This window comes from Nomascus leucogenys, chromosome 2, assembly GCF_006542625.1.
Source record: "Nomascus leucogenys isolate Asia chromosome 2, Asia_NLE_v1, whole genome shotgun sequence".
Classification (NCBI taxonomy): domain Eukaryota; kingdom Metazoa; phylum Chordata; class Mammalia; order Primates; family Hylobatidae; genus Nomascus; species Nomascus leucogenys.
The window spans coordinates 100422300-100444953 of NC_044382.1; the positions used below are offsets into that span (position 1 = coordinate 100422300).

The window sequence follows — 22654 nt, forward strand, 5'->3', positions numbered from 1 at the left end:
CCTTTAATAACCTGAAATTTTAATAAGGGCCTAAGAAATAGTTGAAAAAGTGAGTGAACTTGTATTTAAATTAGGTCTTTGAGAGCTTGGAGATTCTAAGTTGGTGAACTCTAATTAAATCCCTTAAGGCCACTGGGTCTGCCTCCCTAGTTCTTGATGGTGAAAATAAGGTCTTCAAAAAGAGTCCCTTGGCAGTATACAAGTGGAGGGGAAAAAATCCTGCAATCCTTCACTATAGCATTTTATAAAGCTAGAATTCCAGAAGGAGTTCCAGACAAGGAAAACAATAGAGACTGAAACCCAAGAACTAGTAAAGCAAGGAAAGTAAGGGAAAAAGAATTTGGACAGAGTGGTTATTCAAGAAGAACATCACTCATTCAGATCAGAGCATGAATGTAGAGCAAGACAAAGGGGCAAATAAGATATACTGGAGCTGGTAACGACATAGCAAATCTTAGTTGGCACATTTTGCAATTAACATTTCCAGTAAGAAATGCTCAAATACAAAACTGCCATTTTTTAGTTCTGACATTATAGTGGCTTTTTCTTCAGGGCACATTTTCCATATAAATATCTAAGCATTTTTTTTTCTTTCCAACTAGATTTCTGTCCTCATTTGTGTGGGTGAATTTAACTGTGATGGTGGGAGAAAAACAGGTATTGAATCTACTTGGAGCCAAGAGGAGATAAATAACAGGTAATCAAAATGTGGACATTGAACTTGAGTGTATTTTCAGCATCTTTGCCTATGCAACAATACAGATACATGAATTGAGTGGGTGCTTCTTTATTTCTGTCAGTATGCTCGGGGGTGAAGGTAGAGGGAGATTTTGTACTTTCTCCTTAACATTTAAAATATTCTAAATAGTGTTTCTTGGTATCATAAAATTCACAGTTGAACCTCCTCATGCAATTATGAACCAAATAATCTAAATCACCTCCTAAAAAAAGAAAGAAATATCAACTTTGCAGATAGTTTCCCCTGACTCTCAGATATTCAGTTAATACCAAAATATCCAGTTTGGCTGCCAATATGTGCATCATTTCCCCCATATACCTCAGTCTCATTTCTTTTCACCTTTTGGCATTTGCACTCTGTTTCTGAGTCTTTATTTCAATAGATTAAAAGAAGATAAAGATCTGCCAGTGGTGGCAAAATACCCACAGAGGTTCCTCATCCAGTGGACTCCTGTGAAAATCGACAGAAAGCTAATTGAAGAGGAGAGGCACGCTGCTTGGCTCTCATTAGTCTATTCCTGTGCCATGCCCACGTGGACCAGTGCATTCTTTCATAGATGATTGATATGTGATGCCCTCACACCCCCCATCCTGACCAAATGTTCTACAAAGTAGGAGCGATGTAGGAAAACTTGGAATTTATACTTTTGTAGTTTGCTCTACTTTTTATTTCAAAAGGCTTTTAAAGTTCTATGAACACTATTTAGATCACTTGTATGTCTAGATGGAAATACTGATTCTTGATGCTCTGAATAAACCCCTAACCCCAAAGGGATATTGAACTACTGGGTGCTATCTTTGTTCTTAAGTATAAGTTCCAAAAAGTTTTATTTACTTTTTGAACTCTTTACTGGGATGAAAGTATCACAGTGCTTTTTTGGTCTGCCACTTAAGTGGCTTCATCTTTTCTTGGGGGAAAAAATGAAAGTAACAAGCAAAATATAGAGGAGATTTTAGTTTGTTCTTTGATCAAAAGGGTCATTTATTGATCTGGGGCTTAAAAGGAAAAGATCTGTTTTGGGGAAAGTCATTGTACTACCCACAGTTTGAACTCTTCTTTTTTACTATCTATTAGAGTATGATAAGTCTACATTTTTTTTTTGTAGAAGCAAAACTCACAATTAAAATAAGAACTCCATTATCACTATGATCATATGACTGTTGCAGTAAACTTGCAAAACTGAAAGCAGTCAATATCTACATTAACTGAAATGCTGGTAATTTATAGTCTTAAATAGAGATAATTTCTTTTAAATTGTAGCTTTACATAATGATTTGTTTGGTTTCTTCTTTTACTTCAAATAGAAAAGGAAAATGAGTTGTACTTTAAAATTAAATATCATCTACTTTCTTTTCTACCCCTTCACTTTCCAGACTCCAGAAATCAGCTTGAATATTCTACAGAGGATGGTCCAGTGACTATAAAATAAACTGGAAGCAGAAATTTCTGTAATTAGTTCAACTATAGAGTCATTAAGTGAACTAGAACAAGTTAGTAAGTCCTTCCTATATTTGCTTAATTCTTGGAATCTTCTAATAAGGGAAATAAAAAAAATCAGTGTTTTGAATTAGAATTATTTCCCTTCTAATAAGGGAAATAAAAAAATCAGTGCATTGATAAAGTGAGGTACATAGGATATTTTATAGAAAAGACATTTGACTTAGTAGCATCATACCTAAATATTTTTGGATGGGTGTATAATATATCTATACAAAGAGATAGATACATATCTATGTATGTGTGTGTGCATATGAATTATGGTCATAAATTATGTACTCCAGTATGTTACACAAATACTGAGTAAATACATGGAAATTTGCTGATACAGATTTCCCAAACTGTTCTTTGGACTACTAGTGTTTCATAAGATATTGATATGTATACTTTGGGGAAAAATTATACCTGTTGAAATAAGAGGGAAATTATTTTTTATAGACATTCACACTATAAATTGGAATACTAATGACTCTGAGAAGGAATTTAGAAAGAAAGTCTTTGCTTCTAACACTTACTTGATCTCATTATAGCATTTAAGGTAAAACCTTTCTTAAAAATTCAATCATTGTTCCAAATATACATTCCAGAAAAAAACTTTATATGGGCAAAAATACACATTTTAAAATATCACAACACTTCTGTTTAAATACCGTCCCAATTATTTATTAACTGTAATACCAACAGAAAATATTTAGCCCTTTCTTATATGTCAATCCTTATTTGCAAAATGAAGATAATATTTATGCTGTGCTTGTTCTAAGTGTTTACAATATATGGGCTGTGTGATATATCAACTTACTGTGCATTCCACTTCTGCTCTGCTATTTTAGTTGAGTTTTCTTTTTAGTTCCTCTATTTTGATATAATTGGATTCAATGTCATCGTTAAGTGAGTTCCACATGGGAAATCGTGGGTTTCAAGAGGTTGTCAAAGCAATACACAAAACTAAGCATCTATGTCAGCTAATAATGTATTTGGCTACAAATGACAGGAAATCTAACTACAATGACTTAAACAGTTTTTGTTTGTTTTTCCATATGTGGGAAGTCCAGAAAAAAGCACTCTTGGGATATTATATGTAGCAACAATAGCATTAGGGACCAACACTTTTATCTTTCTGCTCTTTCATCCTGGGCATATTGACTTTCCTCTCCTTACTTGTCACTTTATGGTGACTAGATGGTGAAGTTGCTGAAGCTGGTGAGTAAGTGGTGACTGCACCTTTAGGCATCATGTCTGCATTCTGGAGAGAAGAGTTCGGGAAGAGTCAGATACTAAGCCAGCCCTACCTATCATGAAAAACAAAGCTTTTCCAGAACCATCCAAGCCAGAACTGGTGCAGGTGGCATCCCTTGCTTCAGGGGAGGCTGGGAAATTTGACAAAAGTGTTGTAGTTGAGACAGACCAATCATCATTCATTGCCCAGCGCTAAGCTTATCACTGACTCTAACACAATTGTAGTTTTCTTAGCAAGAAAGACAAAAGCAAAATGACATTATTTGCACAAATTGACTTATGTCATAGATTCCCTTTTAATTGCATCTGGAATTAAATAATGACCCAGAAAAGTTTTCATGTTTAAGGTGGAGGAAGTCAACATTAGGGAATTTGCATTTTTAACAATCCCACGTGGTAATTCTCACCAAATGGCTTTGCTTGCCAAGCTCTCTAGAACATGGAGCCAATGCACCTAATTTCAGTGTGCAGGGAGAGTGAGGAATAAGGGCAAGCAGGCAAGGAACAGATGTGGAAAATAAATGGAATGCTGTCTTTATATGTCTGGCTACTGCTTCCCATTAGGCCATGATGTTACTAGGCAGGTGTAACAGCTCAGCACACAGTATATTCCTGGGCATGCTGTATGAAATTATTAAGTTGGAGGGTGAGGAAAAAAGAAGACCTTTATCTTCCTGGGTTCCCTTTTCCTCTTTCCCGCTGGTCAAAGCTTTCCCCACAGGGAATTAGCGCTCCATCAATTCCAAGTTACATCATTCTATCCCTTTGCACGCCAACCTCTTTGATGCAAAAGATGGTGTGTCAGATCTCATGTCCTGCAATGAGACATTCCATTAAAATCCAGAAGCAGAGGGAAAGGATGAAAACTCCAGGAATGCAGCTCATCTGCCTAGCTGTGTGGCAACTGCCAAGGGAGAGAAGTGATGCTGACAGAGGGAATGTTTGTTGGGCCCCAGTAGCAGCAGCGCTGTCCAGAATGGAACCACAGAAGTCTGCAAATAATAATAACTTTTTTTTGTATGATACACTACGTTTGAGAATTGGTGCTTTAGAGTTTAATTTATCTCTGGAGTCTGGACTAACTTCGAAATCAAAAGATCCTCGTGCCAAATAGCATTGCCCCGTATAACTTCTACAAAAGTCTTAAGGCATAACAGATTTCCTAAACCTTCATTATAGGCTGTATTGCTGGTAGACAGTGGATCACACTGGTTTAGTACAGGACTTTGGTTTCACACACAATGAGACTTGAATCTGGGCTGTGCTGTTGTTTATCTTTGTCACTCTGGGCAAGCCATTTTTTAACCCAGCCTCAATTACATATGTATATATATATATATTTTCACTAAAAATGTGAAAGTATTAACAACGTTTTTCTTTAAGGCTTGGGGAGGATGGTATCTGACAGTCTGTTTAATGAATTTGGTATACAATTTTTTGTCAGATATAACTACGCCATTCACTTTCTCCTTCTTTCTTGAAGATAATTTCTAAAATTTCAATAGCTTTGCTTGTCAGGTGGATCATACTTCAACAGTCTGGAGGGCCACAGTGAGTTGGGAATTTCTGGGTTTTGTCTTGTTCTCTGGTCCAGGTAGGTCAGAAGAGACCACACAACTCCCAGACCAATTCCACTTTGAAAAATGCAAAGTACAGAACACATTTTGCTTTCCCTGGAGAAAAGTCTCAGGTAACATGTGAGAATGTTGAAATAACACCACACCCACCTCTTACCAGAGCAGCTAATTTAAAATCACTTGCAATCTGGGAGAATTTGTCTCAATATCTTCTTGTAAGAACCTACGGCTAACTGTTTGCTGAAAGGTTTCCTGAGAATAGGATCTTATCCAAGGCTTGTGACAGTGGTAACTTAGAATGAGGCTACAGAGATCTAATTAAAAAGGTGATTTCCTAACATATGGAGTGCCTATGTGAAATCAAGAGAGTTTTCTGTGCTGGGGGAGAGGCTGACCCTGTAAATTCTTATGACATTAGGCTTAAATCCTAGCTGCTAAACACCTTTCAAATATTTATGTCTTCCCAAGTAAATGTACTCCCTACAAAGCTCTATTTGTTGACTTTTATCCCAGTTGGATCGACTTTGGGGACTGTATCACTGAGACCTGTGCATTAAGTGGTACATATGTTGAATAAACAGCCAGACAGCTACCAACTGTCAAGTTGCTTTACTAGAGTAGAAAAAATAAGCACATATGCCATGTTGAAAAGCAAAAGAAAAACAAAAGTTTATAATAGAACTAGGAAATGGTTCAGGTAAAACGCAGTCACATGCTTAGGTGCATGATTATTCTCGAAAATACCTTTATAATTTTTTTGGAAGAGAAATGATAATCCAAGAATGATCTCAAATGTAGCATTAGCTGTGAAATCTCCCCTGGTGGCTCATAATTCATTAGTGAATTAATAAATGGAAAGGGACACAAGGTATGTTAATATAAGCCAAGGCTGGAATGTGTGCTCAGTGAGGAAATGCAGGTTTGATTTTTTACAAGCAGCAGATGGAAATAAGGGGACAGGTTGTTCTTTACAGGTATGGATGAAACAACAGAACACACCAGCTTTTCTGGCAAGGGGACTGGAAGTATTTATAGTTAGTTTTCCATCTTGTTGTCACCAGCATTGCTCTCCTATAATACCATAATGGAAAAACATTGACTATGCGTCCCAGTTGGCCACCTGCGGAGCAGAAAGGATCCTGGTCACCAGCAATTGATTTGTGCAGGAGACATAGTAGCCCTGTTATTTTAAAGGTTGTGTTAGCTTATTTTGGTAAGGAAATAAACCGAAGTTATAATCATGAGTGTCAGTTCAGGTGCTCTGGAAGCAGGTAGCAAGCAGGTTACAAGTGTAAAAAATGTATTGGAAGTAATACACATTTGAGATAAAGAGGAGAGGGGAAAGTTGATGAAAAGGCATCAAATGATGATGCAGGTTTAACATTTACAAAAAGAGCAGGGAAAGGAAGGAGAATTGGATAGAAGGGGCCTCAGAGTACGGTGTTGCCCCGACAAAATTTCAGCCAACTCAGTGATTGCCCTAGAGGATTCCATGATAGACAAAAATGGCCAGGCCCTAGAAGAGTACTCTGCCATCACTGGTGAGAGCAGCCCATGGAAAATATGTGTTCTTAAATTAAATACCAGGGCAGATTCCAAAGGTGGTACAACCAAAGGTTGTTGGCTGATTGCTCTTCTGTGGCAAGTCGTCTCTTGATAGGAGAACTGAGTGGAACAGCTCTGTGGCTGAGACAGTAGACTTTCCAAAGATGACGTTGGAGTAGACTTCTAAGAAGGAGTGACTTTCACACATTCATTTATAATAAAAGGCAAATATGACTTGGTCAATGTGGATTCTTTTATGAATTTATAAAAAAGCCTCGAGGTAGTAAAACACTCTGTGTCAGCCTCCACTCATTTTCCCATCGATTCTTTTTTGCATGGTTTGGAAGCAAAATATACTAGACAGTCAGGTAGAAATTTTCCTAGGGTGGAAGAACACTATCAAATTATTATTTTTTAAATTTTACTCTAAGTTCTGGGATGCATGTGCAGAATGTGCAGGTTTGTTACATAGGTATACATGTGCCATGGTGGTTTGCTGCACCCACCAACCCGTCATCTAAGTTTTTAAGCCCTGCATGCATTAGGTATTTGTCCTAATGCTCTCCCTCCCCTTTCCCCCCACCCCCCGACAGGCCACAGTGTGTGATGCTCCCCTCCCTGTGTCCATGTATTCTCGTTGTTCAACTCCCACTTACGAGTGAGAACATGCAAACACTATCAAATTCTAAGAACACAAATGCACTTTGCTGGTTTAGTGATGAAGAGCCAGGAGAACCGAAGTTGAAATCCTGGTTTTGTCACTCCCTAACTTTAAGAGATTGAGTAACTTAACTTCTCTGTGTTTCATTTTCTACACAATAAAAAAAGCAACAAACAAACAAACAAGCCAGTATCAAACAGTGTTCATTTGATGAGTGATTTTTTGAAAGATTTCCTCATTCTAGAAACTTTTATTTTTATAAGATGTTTGCTGTACTTTGTGTTAATCTTAAACACTGAGGAAGCCCATCTGGCTAATTCAGGGTAACCTCCCAGTTTCAAGATCCTTAATTTAATCTCATCAGCAAAGTCCCCTTTGCCATGTAAGGTGACGGAATTCATATGTTCCAGGGATTAAGACATGACATCTTCGGAAGGCAGAGAATGTGGGCAGCCTGGAGAAGCTGGAAAAGGTAAGGAATAGCATTCTTCCCTAAAACCTCCAGAAATGTAAACAGGAATAGAAAACTAACATGCTACTCAAGCTACCTGAGTTTATTTCTCACTGCACTAAGTTTCACTCTCCTGACAGATACAGCTGTCCTTCCTCTTATCCCTAGGTCAGGTCTGCTGATCTGAGTGACTAGTAGATGTCATATTCAATTAGTCTCCAAAGTGTCTCTTGCACAGCAATTTTGTTGCCTATGTCTATGCCTTTGCTTGTGCTCTTTCCAGTTTTGGAAATGACTCAATCATTGGCTCTGCTTTTCAAATCTTGGGTATTACTTAAGGTTCTGATAATAACCTGTGTCCTTCCTGAAGACTTTTCTACCTACTCCAACTCACTCCAAATGCTTACAACTGAGAATTCCAATTATTTAGAATCAAAGACTGGCACTTTTGCTCAAAATGTTTCATATTAGAAATATCTCCTTCAATCCAAACAGTGTCAAACTCCTCAAGAGCAGGGACAATCTGTTATATATCTTTTGTGTCTCATTCAGCCTCAGCCAATGCTACACAGCCAGTGCCAAATCAGTGGTAAATTAGTACTTTGTTTATTGAGAAATAGTAAACATTTAAAATATAAATACCTCTGGGAGTTGATTACATCCTTTTAGCTATCAACATTTCACTGTAGTTTATGTAATAAATGGAAGTAAATTCTTTTGTATTAATTAAATTTTAGTTGACAAATAAAATCGTATTTATTTATAATGGACAACATGATGTTATGAAATATGTATACACTGGGGAATGGCTAAATTGTATTAATTAACATATGTGTTACCTCACATGCTTATCATGTACATACATAACACTTAAAATCTACTCTCACCAATTTTAAAGAATACACTATGTTGTTAACTACAGCCACCAAGTGGTACAATAGATCCAAAAGATCTTTTGAACTTTTTCCTCCCAACTAACTAAAAATTTGTATCATTTATCCAACATTTCTCCCCACCCTGGAGCTGTGGTCCTTGGTAACCACCATTCTATTCTCTGTTTCTAAGAGTTAAACATTTTTAGATTCCACGTATGAGTGAGATTATGCAGTATGTGTTCTTTGCCTGGCTTATTTCACTGAACACAATGTCCTCCAGGTTCAACCATGTTGTCTTTCCTTAATTTTTTTTTAAGGCTGAATAGTACTCTATTGTTGATGCACATCATATTTTCTTCATTCATCCATCCAGTGATAGACCCTTAGATTGGTTCCGTATCTTGGCTTAGAAGGGGGACTAGTGGGCTTTCTAGGAAGCCATAAGAAGGCTTGGAAGCACTGGTCATCAGGGGAGTAGGTGGAGGCACCAGTTGGGTGGATAAAGATAGGGAGAGGGAAAGTAGAAAGGCCAGTTTTGTCGATTTCACATTTTACCTTGACTGTCCATGTGTTTAATATATCCTTGCATTCACAGAGTCTATGTTCTGAGAAATGAGGTGGTTGATATGATCGAAACTGGAATAAAATGTATATTTCATCAAGAAACAGATGGATCGTAAGAATCTGGTAAAAAAAAAAAAGTAGAATTTGGCATAGTTTGAATGTTTGCACGTAGAAAGAGAATATTACATTGTGGCATTTCCCATTTCTTTTTACATGTGAAATTACAGTGAACTTATAAAAATCCCCCTCTGTGGTTTGTTTTTTTTTTTTTTTTTTTTTTTTTGAGACAGGGTCTCACTCTGTCGCCCAGGCTGGAGTACAGTGGTGTGAGATCAGCTCACTGCAACCTCTGCCTTCTGGGTTCAAGTGATTCTCCTGCCTCAGCCTCCCAAGTAGCTGAAATTACAGGCACACACCACCACACCTGGCTAATTTTTGTATTTTTAGTAAAGATGGGGTTTTACCTTGTTGGCCAGGCTGGTCTTGAACTCCTGACCTCAGATGATTCACCTGCCTTGGCCTCCCAAAGTGCTGGGAGCCCAGTCCCCCTCTGTCTCTTTATACACACATGCATACTTATTATGTGTACATACTTAACCACATCATCTATCTGTCATTGCTTTCCATTAATTACATTGCTAAAATATGTGAATAATTTAAATTTTAAACTTTAATACTTATGAAAAGGATAACTGCATAAAAGTGAAATTAAAAATACAACCATAGGCTGATGTTTCTAGATAGGTTTTGAAAGATTACATGTGTTCAATCATAATATAGTTCCTTTTCCAACAAATAGCTAAAATTTATTCTAACTCTAAATCATTAACATTATATATACAAGATTGAGCTCTGAGAGTTTATTAGAAAAGAAAGTTTATATTTCACTCTCCCTTCAATGGTTTCATAAACCAAATTACTTTAACATGACTTTCAATGAGCAAATATAATATTTACATTTTTGATCTACAAAATTTCTTTAACAAATTGGAGTGTAACTAGTACTGCCAGTTTTTATATATTGGTGAATAAGGTTTGTTGTAGTTAATTATCATCTTTCTATAACTGAATAACTCAGAAAAATTATATATTACCAGCACAACCAAAATAAAATAAGGTTATTATTATATGTCCTCTAAGTGTTCTTAAACACTTTTTAAAAAGTATTTATTTTGTTATGCTTTATGAGTCAATGCATTGTCCTATATTCTGAGTATAAAGAGATATTTAAATAAGACTTGCTTTGATGAACTAACCACGAATTCTGAGTTTTAACATGTATGCTAAGTTTTATAAATTTGGTGTGAAAATGAATGGGAATTCACGAGGGTTGTAACACAGAGATTCATAGTATGAGAAATTGAATGAATGCTCCACTCAGAGTGTTTTAATTTCCATTGCCTATACTCTCTCGTATTTCACCTGAATTCAAGAACTCATATGCCATTTACTTAATTGTGTGTATTTCTCTGCTTATAGTCTATATTTCAACTTGGGAATGAATTTCACGTTTCTTTGTGTCCCATGCACAAAGTGTGTTGAACATGAGGTTCTTAGTAAACAATTGATTGACTGCTTCAGGTTTAGGTCCAGTCTACAATGAGACCAGTCTGTGATAGACTATCTGGACATACTTATTAAACCCAAGCATTTGGAAAAATGAAGTCCTTCCAGTGTTTTTTTTTGACTATCTCCAGGAAAAGGATAGTTGTCTGGTTATCTGGAGTTAGCCAAGAAGTCTCTGATTTTCAGAAATCATCCGGTGTAATATGAAACTCATTACATCACAAATAACCCTGCTTTGAAATGAATTATTACCTATACAGATCCAATTTAATCTATACTTCACTTTTCTTCTTATGGGTGATTACTATGTTATTCCTATTGTCTAGCACAATGCCTCCTACATATTGGGGACGTTCATAAATATTAGTTGAAGTAAGAAATAAATGATGTATTAATGTTAATGAATCATCAATCTAGAGTTAAACAATCCTACAGGATAACTGGCATTTTCCAGGACAGTCTTTGAGAAAAACCTTCAGTTATTTCAGAAAAGGGAGCAAGGCCCCAGAGGTCTGTTACATTGGAAACTGCTTACCATGGGTAGCCACCCGTATAAACTGATCCCAGGCAACATAGTCAAGATGTTTGTACTTGTGGTGCCACAACCTACTCTTCGGCCAGATATTTCTTGACTGTCTTCTTTTATAATTCAAGAATGCTTAAGACTTTCTCTCTAAAGTGTATTGACTTAAAAAGCTAGACTTCCTAGAAGTGTCTGTACTATAAAAGAGAACCTCCGATAGAACATGATGTGTTTCTAATGGAGGATTTTAGACATAAATATGGGACATCTGAGGCTCTAGACTTCACAGAAGCTTTTTGTATTATACTTCTTTGTCTCCAAAGGCAAAAGCTTGTGGCATATACATTTAAATGAGTTATTGTTACTGTGAGAGGGATTCTGCCGCAGTAAATAGTTGTTGAGACAGTAGGGAGGTGAATGAAATCAAGTTACAGCTGATACTAGGGTGTGCGCTTTTGGTTCAAATAGTAAAAGACTATATTGTCTAGTCCATGTGATGCCGTTACATTGGTTTATACATTTAAAGGAAAGTTAAACCGTAAATATGATACTATCTGAGCCCTTTCCTGTGGCTTCTTTAAACTATAGGGGTTTGGTAGGTTTACACACGGAAGTCTGGAGAATGGGAGTGTGACATATTGCAAAGAATAACATGTCCGAAAGTTAAAGTTACAGTGACAGTAGTAGGAGCCCTTAAAATCAAGCTGCAGCGTTCTTTTCCTATGCTAGGGCCACAGATAGAAAGATGATGAAAGTGACACACACACACACACACACATACACTCACATATATGTAAAGTCAGTAATTAATTCAGTAGTAAATCTGCTTAGGCCTTCCTCCTCTATTTTCAAAATTTCAGGGCTTTTGTCTACTATTTTTTAATTCCAAATTTCATTTGAAAATAAAAACCTTTAATCTTTCAACAATTTTTACCCACAAAATAAAGTTTAGGAGAAGAAAAGCTAGCTGCGAGAATGACCTGAGACATGATTGTTCCTATCATTTTAGTTTGAAACTCAGCAAGTAGATCACAAAAACAAGTATGCTCCAGAGAAGGAAGAAAACATGCTGTCCTGTGGACTATCCTAATACCCCTTCAATTCCTTGAAATGCCTTTCCAGTATGTATAATTAAGAGGGCATTCTCTGCCTCATAAAATTCTCCAAAACAGCTTTTTTTTTTTTTTTTTTTTTTTTTTTGCTGTGGCTATTTTGCTTTTGTTGCTTTTTTCTACCTAACAATGAGTTTTGCACATTTTGAATCTTTGTCCTAGCTATGCAACAGATCTAATTGCCCACCTTTCCAGGCTCATTCTGATGAAGTAGAACCAGAATTACAGTTCTCTGGTTTGAGAATAATCACTGCAGCAATATATAACATTTCTGAGAACACAGTGACCTTTTCCCGTTAGTAAGATTCTTTGAAATCTTGGGGATGTTTCCATTGCTATATTGATACATCTTATGTACTTTGCCAAAACCAGGCAGTGATATTTCCATTTCTGTTCTCTCTTTTTCAGCCACCCCCTGGGCTTGCTTTGCACCCCACACTATAAACACTGAACATGGTGTCTGAGTATGAGACAGGAATGGTCTTGCCACCTGGGAGTCTAAACCTTCTCCATTCATTTTCAAAACAGGATCACAAAAACTGTGCTACACCTGCTTGTTCCACACAAGGACTAGATTCCCTAGTTCTTAGATAGTTTTACAGACCATTTCCCTACATATTCAGCTGTCAGCTATTGTTACTTTTTACAATCCAGAAGAATATGCTAATTATACTGACACATAATGCAATATGCTTAAGAACATGCCACTCAAACGTGTGGCTCTCAGGAGAATTCTACCTTCAAGAAACTTCATCTATAAGGTAATATCCCCTTTGAGATAAAGGCAATTCTTTCGTAATAACAGAGGGGAAGGCTAAAATGTGATTTACAGCACATCACAACACTCGATAGTGTGATTTAACTGTTGTATAAAAACATATAGATTTAGGTTGAATTTAAATAGATGGGTGAGAAAGAGAGAGAAAGAGAGAGATTAAAATAACAGATGACTTTCAACTATAAAAAGTTCTCTAAGAAATGACAGAATGGTTAATGCATAGATTTCAAAGAAAACGACTGTTTCATACCATTGAGTATTAAACCTCTAATTTCTATAAAAATCTCTAATTTTTCCACATATTAAGTCAAGGAACTAAAAATGTCTTCTGTGGATATTTTTATAATAATATTTTCTGTTATAAAAAAGGCATTGCCAGACACTACCATCTGTCGTGTAGACTGACAGTGTACGAATCTGATGTCTTTCTGTGACTTCCTATCTTATATAATTGGAGGTTTCAGCCCAGAATGATGCTTCGTTTCCACCTAAGGACAACCAAGTTTGAATTCTCCTGAAATATTTTAATCATTTCCCTGCTATGCGCTGATAAGACCAGTATTCTGCATAGTTAAAAGCTATAAATGTGTCTATTGAGAGGGTGTTAAAAATTCTCCTCTGAGCTTCTGGCCATCATCCAGAATTATTACCGTAATACCTTCTGAAATGACACGGAAAACATAATGCATTATAATTGATAAATGTTTCATTTGTACTTACTTTATTTTGGAAATTTGAAACACTCAAAATGTCTTAGCTGCATCAACACGGGGAAAGGTTTATTTTACTATTTTTTGATGAAAAAGCTGTCTTTGCAAATTGTTTATGTAAAGATTGGAATATTTGTCTACTGTGCTTTAAAAAGAGTTCAAGGACATTAAAACTACTCTACTGACTCAGATGTGTGCAAGTGTGTGTATGTGTGTAAGGGTGCATGTAACCATCTTAATCCCATTCAAGGAGACAAGATTACGGAATCACTTTTGCAGTTTTTCATTAAAAAAACCCACCTTTTTCAATAAAAGAGAAATTGTTACAGTTAAAACCTGTTAATTGGAGATAATGTCTGTGTAACTGAGCATTGTCCAAGGGTAATGACCTCCTGCTGCTAAGCCCTGAAAATGTTGACAGGAAGCCAACACATTTGTTTTAAAGCAGGAGACATAGGTCCTTTGACATGATTCTATTAAAATGGCTTTATTTTTGTTGCACTACGTAATAGACAGAAATCTAATCATTCTAGTTCATATTATCAATGCACTCCCATTTTTCTACTTCCAAATATCTTTGTAGGTTATGTTTTCACTGCTACTAAATGCACCAATTAGTACCTTTGCTGCTGCTGAGTAGCTGATCTCATAATAATACAGTCAGTTAAGTTAATTCGGTAGGTTGTCAAAAAGCACTGAAATGAGTTAGTATTCATTAAGGTATGCCACTCAATACAATGTAATAATCAATGCTTTATAATTCATTGTAGTGAGGAAAGAGGTTGGGTAATTTATAAAGAAATAGTGACAAGGGTTCCCCACTTCCCTGCCCCTAATTCTTACACACTTCATTTGGCCAATGTTTGAAATTTCATTTGTCTAATGTATAAAATTTCACTTAAAAATATTCTTCTGGGTTGATTGATATTTTTATCAGTAAGAATAAAGGATCTAAGAACTGGTTTCCTTATGGGATTAGATGTACATGAAGGAGTGTCAACCTGAGGTAGCGAAAGAGGAGATCTTAAAGTATTAAAGCACCCGTAATGTGAGGATTGGAGGAGCTTAGAACCAATTCTGAATACTCTTCAGAGACAACCTAGGTGATGGCTGCTGAACCACTTGCATTATGATTGTGTGGAAAGAATAATTGCAATGATTCTTTTTCTGGCTATAGAGGGAAACTTTTGTCATATTTTAAAAATACTTACATTAATGTCCTGGCCCTATCCTCAGTGACTTTTAATTCAATTGTTTTAGGATAGGGCCCTAGTAGTCACATCAATATTTTTTAAGCTCAATAGGTGATTCTAATTCATAGCCAGAGTCTTCTGTTCTGTGGTTCTGAGAGTCACCAGGAGGGCCTGTTGAAACACAGTGGGCTGCACCCCTACCCCTCCAAAGAGCTTCTGATACAGTGAGTCTAAGGAACAGCCAGAGAATTTGCATTTCTAACAAGTTCCCAGGTGGTGCTGATGCTGCACTAGAATGTATAGGAAGCCATTTAAATTATGTCAACTTAGTCATTTTGTTATTCCTGATGACTTTCAAAGGAAGAAAAGGGAAGACTCAAGACAGCAAGAGTCAAGTAGGGCCCAGGTTAGACTGTGTTTTCCCATTATACACCACTGTGTTGTGATAGTTCTAAAATAGCTTTTTGATTCCTTTCAAGTCTTCCATTTCTCTGGTTTACTTAAAATTTGTCATTTCCAAACACATAGTTTTTTTTAAAAATAATAACTTTATAGCTAATACTTACTGAAAATTCAGTTACCATCAGGATCCAACCTAAATGTTATGTATTACCTCATTTAATCTTCACCACTTAAACAGATGCTCTTATTAGCATAATCAGTATTTACTTTCTTAAGGTCACACAGCTAATAGGTAGTAGATTTGTAATTGTAATACAAGCAAACTGACTCTACAGCCAAAAACCTTAATTTCTCTGTACTGCTTCCGCATACCTAATGATTTATGAAACATGATCTTACAACTCTGTGGGGCTAAGTGTATCACTGTTTATTATCAAATTGTTCTTGATGACAGAATAATGATAAAATAACCCCCACTTACTGAGTGCCTACTTAGGGCCATGCACTATGTTAAGCACTACTATCAAATTCCCAAGTGTTTAAGGGATGAGACAATTAAGTGGTGAAATTAGGGTTTAAATTTATGCCTTCTGGTGGGTGTTGGAGTTCTGCCCCCAAAAAGGAACCATTTAGGTTCCTGATAACATTCCAGTTTCAGATTCAAAATTCTGAAAAAATGTAGCTATGCTCCTAACAATATCCCTGTATAATTCTGGCAAATTTACTTTTGCCTAAGAATGTCTGATATGGTTTCTGTTACAGTTAAAAAAAAAAAAGCTTTGATTAAAATGGTGGTCATTTTGATGTATGAATATGAAGTCCCTGAGGCTTGGAGAGTTGAAGAGTTTAAATGACTTTAACCAAGATCACCCAAACTAAACAATGGAAGTAGGAATAGATAACTTTTAGGCTTATTTTCTTTCTGCTGCAACAATTTACTCCTCATGTCTGGTTTTGCACCTTTTCTTAGATCACCTGTGTGAGAAGATCACAGTACAGACCATAAATCCTTAATTATTTTTTCCATAGTGCATTTCTGAGTGGTAGCCCAATGAGTCTTATGATCAGATAGGAAGGGCTGCTGCTAGTGTGTTTTCAAGAGTCATGCATAGCCCTCCAGGAATCATTGTCTAGACCTCACCAGCTTGTTGTTAAGAGACAAACAAAATAGCAGGTTCCAAGTGCCTGGCACATAGGAAGCACAAGGTTCAGTAAATGGTGGCGATTACTGTATTGTCCTAATGGCAATAGAAGGAGGGAAGTGAGAGGGAAGAGCAAAGCTCCGTACTAACTCAGATGACTCCCTGGTTTCAAAAATATCATTTGAGTATAGAAAATATTTGGTTTGTATGTAAAGAAAAATGAACTTTTCAAAAGTCAGTATCAGTCGTTTTTACAGCTCGTGTTTATGAGGTTTATCAACTCATATCAACAGGTTCAAATCAATTTGACTTGCACATGCTTCGTGCATACTGAGACCAAGGTGATGTGCAGATTTATTGTTGGAGAGCTGTTTCCAGTAACTTAGAGCCAAGAAACATTGTTATAATCATGTAGAGGGGCGGAACTATGTATACAAAATGCTCAGGCACAGGAGACATTTATTTTTCTGTCTGTTGTTCTGTCTGTCTATATCTATCCTCTTTCTCTCTCTCTGGCCAAATTAACTTTCTAATTTTTTAAAGGAATTAAAAGGCTTTAATTAAAAAATCTTGAGTGGATATAAAGTGTAGAAATAGAAAATTTACAAACTATTTAAAACCTGGAATCACTGACTGTTCAGGAACTACACAGAAGGATCATGAATGGTGGTGAACAGCAGAAAGAAATTATGGATGAATCTACATTATTTTAGCTGCTCCCCATGCCACCTGTCTCAGAGGAAAGCCTGACGTTTATTAGATTTTGAACCAGACTAATGGTGGCAGCAGATCCAGTGATTGTAACCTGCTTATCAGTAGATCCTTCCACTGGGTTCAAAATTTTGATCTGCACCACAGACTTCTGAGGGATCTCCTTGATTTTGATGTCTTGATGTCTGAAATTATTCAGCCAATCAAATCATTTGGAATGGTGAGTTCATGAGAGTAGTTGGAGCAGATGCATTCAAACCTGCACTGAATCCAGTGTTGCCATGGGTCATGGGAAAATAAGCCTGTTGCATTGCCTACTGGTGCAGCTTGGTCAACTCTAGAGGTGATCCCTCCAGATAAGCACTGAGGCACATGGACAGAGTGGTGTGGGGAAAGTTTGCACTGTTGCTGCTTGTGATGTACTTGTCCGTACCACCTGCAAAGATGACCAGAGAACTCAATAATAGCTTGGGCTGGTAAGGAATAGTCATGCCCTTCTCGGGGTACTGGGAGAGTCTCCAGCATGTCTACGCATGTCTGTTTGACACACTCAGTCGTGGATTGCAGAATGTTAGCAATAGTGATGGCCCACTCAGTTGAGTTGGGAGCATATCCTCTGTCAGCTGCACCTGAGCCTCTACACTCTCTCATATTTCCTTGATTTTGCAACCACATTTTCCAATAAGAGGGCCACATTGACTAAGATGACCAAGGGTCTACTGGCACCTGTGCTATTGGTTATAGAGCTGCTGATGTCCTCTTCCAGTTTGTCAATTATCATAGTAAGCCTTTGAAGATGGGATTAGTGAGTCCAGCCAAAGTGATAACTGTCTCAGGACAATTTTCTAATTTCTTTATTGAAAAACATCCATTTGCAAAGTTGAGGGCATTACTCTATATGACACTAGATGGTATAAGTGAATTTAACATAAATTATCTATGTTATTAGATATTACTTAACTGTGACTGCATGCATCACAGTGCTGCATTTACCTGATAAACCACCACCACACCCAGCTAATTTATTTATTTATTTTTTTGAGACAAGACTCCATTGTCCAGCTTGGAGTACAGTAGCGCCATCTCAGCTCGCTGCAACGTCTGCCTCCAGGTTCAAGCGATTCTCCTGCCTCAGCCTCCTGAGTAGCTGGGATTAGAAAGGCGTGTGCCACCATGCCCGGCTATTTTTTGTAGTTTTAGTAGAGATGGGGTTCCACCATGTTGGCCAGGCTGGCGTCGAACTCCTGGACTCAAGTGATCTGCCTGCCTCGGCCTCCCAAAGTGCTGGGATTACAGGCGTGACCCATCGCGCCCGGCCCTAATTTTGTATTTTTAGTAGAGACGGGGTTTCATGATGTTGGCCAGGCTGGTCTCGAACTTCTGACCTCAGGAGATCCACCTGCCTTGGCCTCACAAAGTGCTGGGATAATAGGCATGAGCCACCACGTCCAGCCTAGTGTTTATGTTTTGACCTTTATTGTTTGTCACCTATTCATCTTGATCGTGCTATTTCTTATCCCAACATTTGGCACATCAGTTTTAACACAGTCTCGATATGTAACCTCTTTAAAAATATATACATGTAGGCCGGGCGCAGTGGCTCACCCCTGAAATCCCAGCACTTTGGGAGGCCGAGGTGGGTGGATCGCTTGAGGCCAGGAGTTCAAGACCAGCCTGGCCAACATGGCGAAATCCCGTCTCTACTAAAAATACAAAAATTAGCCGGGCATGGTGGCACGTGCCTGTAATCCCAGCTACTCAGGAGGCTGAGGCAGAAGAATCGCTTGAACCTGGAGGCAGAGGTTGCAGTGAGCTGAGATCGTGCCACTGCACTCCAATCCGGGCAATAGAGCAAGACTTTGTCTCAAAAAAAAAAAAAAAAAAAAAAAAATATATATATATATATATATATATATATATATATATATATATACACACACACACACACACACACACACACGTAGAGAAGCCTGCCCCAGAAAAGATTTTAAAAATAAAATTATGAAAATAGAACAAATGTTAAAAGTGAATTCAAAATTTAACTACTATTAGGATTTTAATGTTATCCACCCCAGTTATTTAGAAACAATTTAAAGTGTATACTTATAAAAAACACATCCATATTATGTTGCATCAATAAATACTTATTTTAAGTATTATAATTGTCTTCATTCTTTTTTATTTTTGAGAAAGAATCTCGTTCTGTCGCCCAGGCTGGAGTGCAGTGGTGCCATCTCTGCTCACTGCAAACTCCACCTGTCGGGTTCAAGCAATTCTCCTGCCTCAGCCTCCCAAGTAGCTGGGATTATAGCAGCTCCCCATCACACCTGGCTAATTTTTGTATTTTTTTTAGTAGAGACGGAGTTTCACCGTGTTAGCCAGGTTGCTCTCGAATTCCTGACCTCGGGTGATCCGTCTGCCTCGGCCTCTCAAAGTGTTGGGATTACAGGTGTAAGCCAGCATGACCGGCCTGTCTTCATTCTTTAACAGTAATTACAATTAATATTCTAAACACAGCCATAAATTTTATCTAGTGTATCGATGATAATATACTAAAACCTTCCCCCACTACTAGACATTGGGGTGCTTTAAATTGTTCATAGTGTAATGCTATACCTTCATATATTAACTTTTTCAGTATTTTGGCTGATTTCATTAGGCTAGATTCCAAGGACTGGGAATGCCTTTGACAAGGTATTTGTCAAATTGCTTTCTAGAAGACTTATACTCATTTATGTTGTCATCAAGAATGAATGGGACAGTAAGTTCACTGTACTTTCACCAGCATGTTAGATATTTATTTACTTACTTATTTTTGTAGTTCCAAATGTCAAATGGTACTTGCTCTAATCTACGTTTTCTGGCTACAAGAAAGTTCTTACATTTTCAAATCTGTATTTGATAATTCTATTTCCTTTAAATGTCAATTATGTGTTTAAACTCTTATCCATGTATCTGTCATATTATTAGTGACTTTTCTATTAGAAGTTTGAATGTTTCACATGCATTTTTCACATGCATAAAAATAAAATCAAGTAATTAAACCAATACTGCATTTGTTGGAAAATTTCTCAGTTTAACTTTTAAATTTTTTTATATTCACATTTTAAATGTTATGGTACCATTTACTGATATTTTCCTTTGTGCATTTTTTTTTTTTTTTTTTTTTTGAGACGGAGTCTCGCTCTGTCACCCAGGCTGGAGTGCAGTGGCGCGATCTCGGCTCAGTGCAAGCTCTGCCTCCCGGGTTCACGCCATTCTCCTGCCTCAGCCTCCCGAGTAGCTGGGACTACAGGCACCCGCCACCGGGCCCGGCTAATTTTTTGTATTTTTAGCAGAGACGGGGTTTCACCGTGTTAGCCAGGATGGTCTTGATCTCCTGACCTTGTGATCCGCCTGCCTCGGCCTCCCAAAGTGCTGGGATCACAGGCTTGAGCTACCGCGCCTGGCCAGCATTCTTTACATATTCAAAGCATTGAAAATCATTTCTTTGTTGGAGGTTTGATAAATATTCAATATAATTTTCTTTTTACTTTGACTTAATTTTCAGTAAAATTTACTTTTTAACACATCTGGAATTTGTTTCAGGGTATGATGTGAAGTGAATATATTTGAATTTTAAATAATTTACTATGCTGTGACCCAGCTGCCTGATATCCCATACAAGTTGCCAAGTGCCCACTGAAAGAATAATGTTCTTATATTTTGTGTTCATTGAGATAACATTGGTTACTTTATTAAGCATGGCAGAGTTTTTTTTTTTTTTTTTTTTTTTTTTTTACTGAGAAACCTATACCTCACTTTGTTTGTTTTCAAAAAGTTGAATGATCAGAAGGGTATAATTTAATAAAATATTATTTTGTATATTTTGTGTTACCCTGTTTATTACAAGAGTACACTTAACAAACTACTGCAGGTACTTTTGGATTTTCAGAAGTATTTTAGCCTACTATTGTTAATATATGTATTTTTTAATGTTCTAAGTGAACTTAGATATAAAAACCTGAGTTTGAAGTGTGTCCCAATGACTGATTCATTATGTGATTTTACGCAAAGTTTAATCTTCTGAGTCTCTATTTTCTCTCCAGACAGTAGGGATAATGCAACCTACATTATGAGACAATGGTAATAATTACATGAAAAAATATATGTAAAATGATCAGAAGATGGCCTGATAAAGAAGAAACCTCACAGATGCATTGTTTTCATTTTTATATAGTATAGGCTATTGGTCATCTGAACTGGTGAAAGAGAACAAATGTTCCTAGTAAAATCCACAGGGACAACTTTTGACTTTGAAATATATCTCCTTTGAATTTTGAATATAGTTATTTCTGATCTTCAGGGAATTTAAACAACATAATGAAATTATAGAGCTAATACCTAATTCTAGACTCTTTTAATTTTTTCTTGTGTTCAACTACAAGCTAAAAACATAGAACTCATTTTAAAACTTCCCTAAGGCAGAAATGATGGTAAGTGTTTGAACTTCAAAGGGTTTGCCTAGTCAGATGAGGACTGTATGCTTAGTAAAAGTAAACAGATAGGAAAGAGACCAATAAGAACAGTAATTAAATAAAGTATGTAATTCAAATATCTAATTATGATATTTGCCTTAAAAAATCCACCTGGGATTTCTGTTTAGTTGTCTATTAATATGATTTTAGAGACATGAGAAAGACTCCTGTAGCAATCTATCCAGCTTGCCACCCATAAAATCTGACACATATGCCTGTATTATAACACATGTCTCACTGTGTCCAATGATCTTTTTAATAATTTGTAGCCTGTTAAACAGGGCTTTATAAAGACAGAGGACAGGTCTTGTACTTCTTTGCACTGATCCTGATGATCATTAGGATTCTCTATAAAAGTTTCATGTCAGAAATTCTGTATTGCTATATTTAGAGCTTTTGTGTCATTGTGCATGAGATTATAATTATTGTTGTCTAACTTTATATAATCATAGGATCTTGGACAAGGATGTGTCAGGTTGGGGCCTGGGGGAGGACAAGAACATAAGAGACTAGATACTTAAACAATAATGATGCAAATAAGATGATTTAGCTCAATTCTTTAAAAAGCAGAGCCTGAGGTAAGGATTAAGATGCTATTATTTTATTTAGAAGATTCAAGCCCACTGAAGTATAAATGAAAAACAGAAAGCAAAGCGAGGACGTTGCAGAGAAATTTAATGCCTTATGTTACAACACTGGTCACCACTGCATGATGAGTCACTAAGAGATACTGCCAGATGCATGGTGAATGTGTTCACACAACACATAGAACTTCTTCGGAAGTGTGGTAAGAATGAGTCATTCCTAGGAGAGGGAAAGGAGGAGAAATGTGTCTTTCCAGCTTTCTCCCATCTC

The 22654-nt window shown here is 36.9% G+C and overlaps 1 pseudogene; it reads right to left on the reverse strand.

The window, feature by feature from the left end:
* Positions 1–17280: 17280 nt before the first annotated feature.
* Positions 17281–18119, reverse strand: LOC100597299 (annotated as a pseudogene).
* Positions 18120–22654: the final 4535 nt, after the last annotated feature.